The following is an 8,121-nucleotide window of genomic DNA, read 5'->3' on the forward strand; positions in this document are numbered from 1 at the left end:
AGTCTATAATATTAGTGGGTTATCCTCAGAAGTTATTGACTTGAGCCTTTTACAGCTCATTGTATTGATATGTTTCAGCAGATTTTTGATTGAACTTCATATGTAGATCTTAAATTGGGAATGTTGGTTTGTGGATAAGATTTGCATGTGCTCAGACTTAGCACCAAGAGAGGCTCAGATCCAGTGAGGGCTTGTTAAATGTGTTTTATCCTCACTCCCACTTAACTCTTGTAATTGGACTGAAGTTTGGATGTGTGTGTGGCTTTCCTAAAACTGAGTGGTTTTCTAAGACATGGGTCTTTTAGTGGTAACAGTGAGGTTAGCTTTAAAAAAACTGTGAAGGTTGCATATGCTTAGTTATGTTTCCAGTGCTTATATCTGCATTGATCCATTAGATGACTCTGGCTTTCTCTTATAATTGTGTGTATGTGCTTCCCTCAAGGGAACTTTCCTGTGAGTTCAGCAATTAACAATTTTGGTTTTGTATTATTTTCCTAAGATATGGTTATTAGTAAAGGACAGGGAAATGTAATAGGCAATTTCACTTTTTACCTACTAGGTTACTGAGAACATTTTTCCATTTTATATTCTTCTAAAGTATAATTTTTAATGGTCTTTTATTTTTTGGAGACAAAGTCTTGCTATGTAGTTCATGCTGGCCTTAAATTCACTGTATAGCCCAGGCAGGTCTTGAACTTCAGGTATCCTGCCTCAGTCTCTTAAGTGCTAAGATGATGAACATGTATCACTATGCCTATCTTGGGTGGTATTCTGTTTTATGTCTCTATCAAATTTATTGAAATAGTATCTCATTTTATGGTTTATTTTTAATCAATGTATGTTTGTATTTATTTGGTACAGCATCTCACAATGCAGCTCAGAATTGTAGTGATCTTCCTGTGTCAGCCTTCCCAGTGCTGGGATTAAAGGTGTGCGCCACCATGTCCAGTTTGGGCAGACAGCTTGGTGCAGGGCCGGCATGGCATGTGGTACCAGGAATTGAACCTGGGTCCTTGGTTTTTCCAGGCAAGCGCTTAGACCACCAAGCTATCATCCTGGCCCTAGTATCTCATTTTAAATATTTAATTTATTCAGACAAGGTCTTACTATGTAATTTAAGTTGGCCTTGGGCTCCCTGTGTAACCCAGGCTGGCCTTGACCTCAGCCTTCTAAGTCCTGGAATTACAGGTATGCACCAAATGTTTCATTTTAGATGTATAGGTCATTTTAGACTTTTATAAAAATGCTGTGGTGGAAATTTTTACAACTAAGTCTTTGTGTAATCCAAAATTATTTCCTTGTAATAAAATTCTGAAGTAAAACTGATGAATAATAAAAAGGCTTGCGGCATTTTACGTCTTGTGTGTGTGTGTGTGTGTGTGTGTGTGTGTGTGGAACCGGGGATTGAACTCAAGCCAGGCAAGTGCTTATTCTACTGAGCTATCTCCCCAGCCCCTCGTCTTTTAAATAGTATCACTGAATTGCTGTTTCATGTCTCTGTGTAGTATATGACATTGGGTATTGTAATTTTCTTCAGTTTTTGTCACTTTAATAAATGAAATACTCTCTTAAAATTAACATACCTTAACTTTGATACTAGTGAATTCTCTATGCGGTGTCATAGTGTTTTAACATCTAAGTTTCAAACTCCCAAGAAATATCTAGCTCCACTCTCTTTAAAATTAATAGGAATCAACCTGTTTGTTTTTCAAACTCCATTCCTTTCTTTTATTTATACATATGTTCTTGTTCTTCGAACTGGTTTTTTAAATCAGGCATAGAAAGTAAATAGGGGGTAACGTCTTATGAAAATGCATGTTATTCAGTTCTCTGAATGTTGTACTGTACACGTGGTCTTCTCGGATTCTTTTAACTCACATAGGGTATGATGCTTGTCAGCCTTAGGCTTTCAGGAGATTTTGACTTTGAATGGCTGTGGTTTCTTTTTGGTGGGAATGTGTACTAGCATTTGAGCCCAGGGCCTTTGCACTAAGCCCCTTGATTTTTTTAAATTTTGAGATAGGGTCTTGCTAAGTTACTAAGTATTGCAGGCTGGGCTCAGACTTGCGATCTCTGAAACTGAGCTTCCAGAATACTGGGATCACAGGTGTGTACCGCTACCCTCAGTTTGTGGGGCTACTTTTGATCTGGGGTTCATATGGAGAACCTTATTCAATTTATTGTATACTTACTGTTTCTAATTTCCCTAAAAGCTCTTTTGGGGCACAGTGACATGTTCAGTACCGTATTGAAAACTTAATTGTACATAGTTACTGGTAGAAATTTTAGATAGTATTCAAATTGGAGTAAAACATGTTTTCTCTTTAGGAGTTTATAGTTCAGAGTAAGTACAAATGAGGTCTTTACAAGACCTTTATGCTGTGTATGTGTTCACATGTTCAGGGCTCCTTGCACTACATTTAAAGGAGCTGGTAGTGTTCTAAATCAAGACAGAACTTTCTGTCAGCTGCACAGTTAAAATTTATAGTACAAGTCAGTGGTAAAATGATTTGATACTATGTAATTTTATCTTTGGAATTATCCTGGGCATAATCATCTATATATGTACTTATTTTACTAGTGTGTTTTAAGAATTATGAGGTAGGGGCCAGGGAGATGACTCAGTAGGATAAGTCCTGGACTGGCAAACGTAAGGATCTGAGTTCAATCCCCGGTTCCGCCAAAAACAAAAACAAAAAACAAAACAAAACAAAAAACAGGAATTATGAGGTAAAGATAGCAAATATATAGTCATCATTATACCCCATTATCTTTGCTGTGGCATTACAGCTTTTCACCTATGTAGGCATTTCCAAATATTTGTAAGTGTCTGATGGTAAAGACTGATGAATATATCCCTGCCTATAGACAGTCTTTAAAGGCAAATTTAAACTAACTTCTAGGCAGCTAATGAAACTGGTAAGGATCAAATAGTACTGCCTTGGACTTTGTGGGGCTTACATAACCAATATAAACAGTAATGAGTATAACTCAAGTTATAAAGTAGAGTGTCAGAGCCTGGAGAAACAGAGAATACAGCACAGGGTTTTTTTGTGTAATAGATGTTCAATTAAGATTTGTTGGTTGATTAATTCAAGTATATTTGTAATACCTTCAGGAATTTATTCTCTCAACAGTGTACCATTCCATTGCTAAATTGTACTTTCCCTAAATTCTGGACTCTTGATTTGTTCATTAGGTCTGGATAGAATGGAAAATTAGGGAAGAAGCATCTAGCAAATTTGTTTAATGATCTCCAGTCCTTCAGATAGTAATTCAGTTAGACACATTTGTTATTCAGTTTAAGGTTATAGTCTCTTAAAAGCAGGAATGGGTTTTTTAGTGATCATAGTAATGTTTTGAAAATCAGCTGTAATTACCAGAAACAGGTTTGGGCCAGAATATAGAAATCAGCATTGCTTTTGTTGCTCTTAGGCCTGTATTACAGTGTTCATGATAAAAAGACATCATTCCAATTTGAGGAGGATTTATTTTCAATCTGTTATTGATAGGCCATCTCACAAATGGACACTCTATATTTACTAAACACTAACTCACCATTCTTCCCTCATCCCTTGATACCCACCTTTCTAGTGAGAGTCATTCTCTATGAATGTGATTATTGTAGGTCCTTCATATAAGTTCAAACATAAGGTATTTATGTTTTGTTACTGGTTTATTTCATTTACCATAGTGTCTGCAAGGTTTATTCATATTGTTGCATGTATCAGAATTTCCTTCCTTTTTAGAGGTAAATAATATTCTGCTGCATTGTGTATATAATACCATATTTTGTTCATAGTTGATTGTTCTTTTTGGCTGTCATGAATCATGTTGCTATAGGCAGTGGTGTACAGATGTCACAGTTGAAGATCCTGCTTTCAATTGATTACTTGGTTTTTAATCTTTTTATACCCCTGACTAGTATTCACTGAATCTGCTCATCCTTTAGAAACTAATCAGGTACTGCTCTCATTTTGTCACCATCCTGAAAATGGAAGGCAAAAAGGAAGAATGTTTAACACCACCTATTTCCATTAATGGCAGTACAAAACTTGGCTCCAGCCTTCAAATATCAGGATGATAGGTTGTGCCTCTTTTTTGTTAGATATTTGTATTCATTATCCACTCTTTTTTTTTTTCCTGCAAAAGTGTTTATTTTCTCTTGGTCCAAGATTTGGGAGGGGGCTCCAGAAAGGTGAGAAAGCTGCCTAGTGGCTGGAGGGAGAGGGTTAGGTCAAAGCCTTGATACCAGGTAATGCCAGAGCCTCTCGAGAGACTGCTAGGTTCTGTGACCTCCTAGTCATGCTTAAGGGTGAGCCTTTCAAAGAGGTACTCATCTAGCCCAGCCTGGGGGCTTTCTAGCCTGCGGAGGATGGTGAGGTGGTCATCTGTCTTCTTGATGAGCTTCCCCTCACCTAGGAAGTGGTTCTTCAGAAAATCACAGATATGGGGGTCAGTCTTGGCAGAGCCCAAGGCATGAAGGTCCAGAAGAGCTTGGTTAAGGTTCTTCTCCAGGGCCAGGGCAGCTTCCATGGCATCCAAAGTTTTACCTTACTTATCTTCAGATGGTTTCTGCATGTCTTGAAAGAGTACACGACTGTTGCTACCCACAGAGTAAGGAGTAAGGAGCTACCCACAAAAAAACAGTGTTGTCCAGTCCTGGAAGGAGGAGATAGGCAAGAAGATGGTTCTGAGATTTGTACCTGGAAGGTAGATGGGAAGATGAAAGTGGGAGTCCCCAGGTCTGTTCCGGCCAAACACTGTTGAAGCAAGAAACAGATCTGCAGTACCTCCAGATGCACCCTCATTATCCACTTTGAGTAATAATAAAGTAGCATGTCATTTTTTCTTATAATTAACATATGCTGTATTTATCTAACACAAATGATACCAAGACTGGATATGACAGTGCATGCCTGTTATCTCAGCACTTAGGATACTGAGGTAAGAGGACTGCTGAGTTGAGACCAGTCTGGGCTAGATAGTGAGTTTAAGGCCTCATATACCGAAAGCAGTTATGAGTGGTCCCATGGTGATAGAGGAAGCAAAAGAAATCAGAAAGGCACCATGCTTGTCATAGTCTGCTCTGTTTTACCACAGACTACTCTGTTGGGAGCTAATCCACTCCTGTGAGACCTAATTCACTACACAAGACCAACATTGATCCTTTTATTAGGTTAGTTATAACACAGTCACTTCTACTAGTTCCCACTTCATACAGGTCCAGCAAACTTCCAGTAAAGGAACCTTTGGAAGACAAAACATACCCAAACTGTGTAGCACAGAATGAAATACAAAATAAAGATACAAATGTACTTTTTTTTTTTACCCAATTATAAGAGTAATGTCTTTTTAAGTTTTGGTGAGCTGTTAAGTTCTTAGTGATGGATACTGATTTTTCTAAAATTCTAATTTTAACTTTAAAGGTCAGTTTTTATGATTGTCAGCAAACAGTCAGTTGTTTTCCTTATAGTAATGGGCTCACTTTATTCATGTTCAAGAAAATGTCTCCCAAGTACCCAAACCAGAATAACCATAATTTATCATTTTTTCCCAATAAATATGGTATACCATGAAAAAAACCAGCTAGTAGAATTTGCAACCTAAACTGTAGCACAAGTGCTTCTCCTCAGGATTACATATACTTCAGAAGTCATTAGAAGTACTTAGTATGGGTGAACTCTGGGATCAATGTTCAGCAAATATTTAATCAAATTAATTTTTACTGTGGTCATCTGTAGTATGTGTGGCTGTATTCACAGCTACTTGGGAGGCTGAATGAACAGGAAGATCATAATTTTGAGTCCAAATTGGGCATCACAACAATATTCTGTCTGGAAAAGGTTGCCACTGCATTAAAGACATTCGGAAGTAAAACTGACTTTTAAAACAATTCATGAACTGCTAATACAGTAGTCCTTCTCTTCTGATTAGTACTAGAACTGGCAGTGTGATCACTGTTTTTTTTTTTTTTTTTCCATATTTTTATTGATAAACAAATAGCAATGAGACAGTTTCAAATCAAATTGGTAGGACAGTTTCAATAATTAACACATTGCATACATTCCTCCCAGTGGTTAATTGCTGTACAAGATGCGGACATGATATCCTATCTACAAACCCCATTAGAACAAATCACTCTATTCAGACTGTTGCTTTTTAACCATTGATACAAATGCCAATACAGAGAAGACAGCAAAATCTGTCTTAGTATTATTATGATACTAACTAGTTCTTATGAGAGGTTCTTGCTGGGACTTAATCTGATAACACATTGATGCTCAAGTTTCTTCTGACCAGCAGAGTTAGCATGTTTTATGAACTTGTTTGAAATGTAGTCACTTCAGCCGTGCCCTGTCCCTTTAGGATCTGAGGAAATTCATTGCTGCATATAAGAAAGTTTCCTTTGAGAATACTGTAGAATGAGAGTGGGGAGGTTAGAGACAAACTTGCAGCCTTTGCAGAGAATGTGATGTGAGCCTGCAACTCAGTCAGTAGGAAGGAAGATAAGGGTGGATTTACTAGAGATAAATTGTCTAGTATTGTATTACTCCTGGATAACTTAAAAGCTAAAAAAAAAAAAAACAATTGTGCTTTGCTCTGTAACATGCCAATAGCAAGGATAAAGGCTTTTGGAGAAAAACTGGTCTCTGGTGGGTGACCTCCAAACGATATAGGGAACCTCCAAATGACATAGGGAAAAATCATCTCCCGACCTGACCTGGTCTAGTTCGTGTTCTCTGAAACTGAAGAATGAATTTTAGGAACAAACGGAGGTTATGAGCAGAATATATTTATTGAGGGAAAGAAAGCTCCTGTCCAAGAGAGGACAGGAGGTGGGCCCGAGTGTGTTGTCCCCGGGAAGCTGTCTCTTCCAGGGACTTAAAACCATGCGGGACTAAGGTGGAGAGAATGGGAACTCACTTAGGTGGGCAGGAGGTTGGACAAAACTATGGACACCCAGTGAGATTACAAGCACCATTGCTCAGGTAAAATTGATTAAATCCAGGACCAAATGGGGAAGTGAGTCACGTAGCAAGGGGGCATGAATGTAGAACAGGACTTTATCAGGTAGCCATCCGGCAGTAGTCAGATTAATGATTCTTGGTCTCCCTCAGGTTGATGATCAATCTCGGATGCCTGTCTTTAGGGAGGTTTGCATTTGTTTGCTCTTTGGTCTTTAGGTCTGGCCAATGGCGGGAGCATCTGTCCCTCCTAGAGTTGCAAGATATCTTGTCTTTTGTGCTGTCTCCTTTGAGGGCTTGGCCCTGTCTGACTGCCTATAATATTTCTATCTAACTTGGCTGCCTAGGCCAACGCCCGGGTGGAGGAGCTGAGGTGAACGTTAAATTTGAAATATTTAAACTATTTCCACAATGCAGACAATTAAGTGCGTTGTTGTGGGCGACGGTGCTGTTGGTAAAACATGTCTCCTGATATCCTATACAACAAACAAATTTCCATCTGAATATGTACCAACTGTTTTTGACAACTATGCAGTCACAGTAATGATTGGTGGAGAGCCATACACTCTTGGGCTTTTTGATACTGCAGGGCAAGAGGATTATGACAGATTACGACCACTGAGTTATCCACAAACAGATGTATTTCTAGTCTGTTTTTCAGTGGTCTCTCTCACTTGGCTGCCTACAACAAAAGGCCCTTGTTGCTTCGTATCTTTAGGACTATCTTCTTAAATTTATTTTTCTTTAGGACTATCTTTGACAAATATGGAAAATCAGTTTAGAACCTTACTAATCTCTTGAGTCTCCTTTTAGGGAATGCCTGTTTAAACAGTGACCATGAAATTTTGGAGGGATAAAGTTGCATATTCAGGGCCCAGGACAGTGTATTGAAAAAGAATAGAGATAATGATTTCATTCAGATATACTTAGCCACGGACAAACTTAATACTATGGTACATGCTAATCATACTCCTGGTGCTGGTATGTTTTACTGAAGTTCATGGGGGCATATCCTTTTATTACTTTAATTTTACCCATTAGTGTAGTCAGTAGCTCCATTTGATAGATTATAAGTGTAAAGATGGGTCTCCGATTTTAGTTATAGCATTATTCTATTAGAAGTTATGTTGTTCTTTGTATTTTAAAGTTCTTT

General features: G+C 38.1%; 1 protein-coding gene across 2 annotated transcripts in view; it reads left to right on the forward strand.

Annotated features, from left to right (window-relative positions):
• Tulp4 (tubby like protein 4) overlaps positions 1-8,121 on the forward strand; it is a 318,210-nt gene that overhangs the window by 90,173 nt on the left and 219,916 nt on the right. The gene's annotated exons all lie outside the window — the stretch shown is intronic.

The sequence above is a fragment of the Octodon degus genome, unplaced genomic scaffold (assembly GCF_000260255.1).
Source record: "Octodon degus isolate 3935 unplaced genomic scaffold, OctDeg1.0 scaffold00024, whole genome shotgun sequence".
Taxonomy (NCBI): domain Eukaryota; kingdom Metazoa; phylum Chordata; class Mammalia; order Rodentia; family Octodontidae; genus Octodon; species Octodon degus.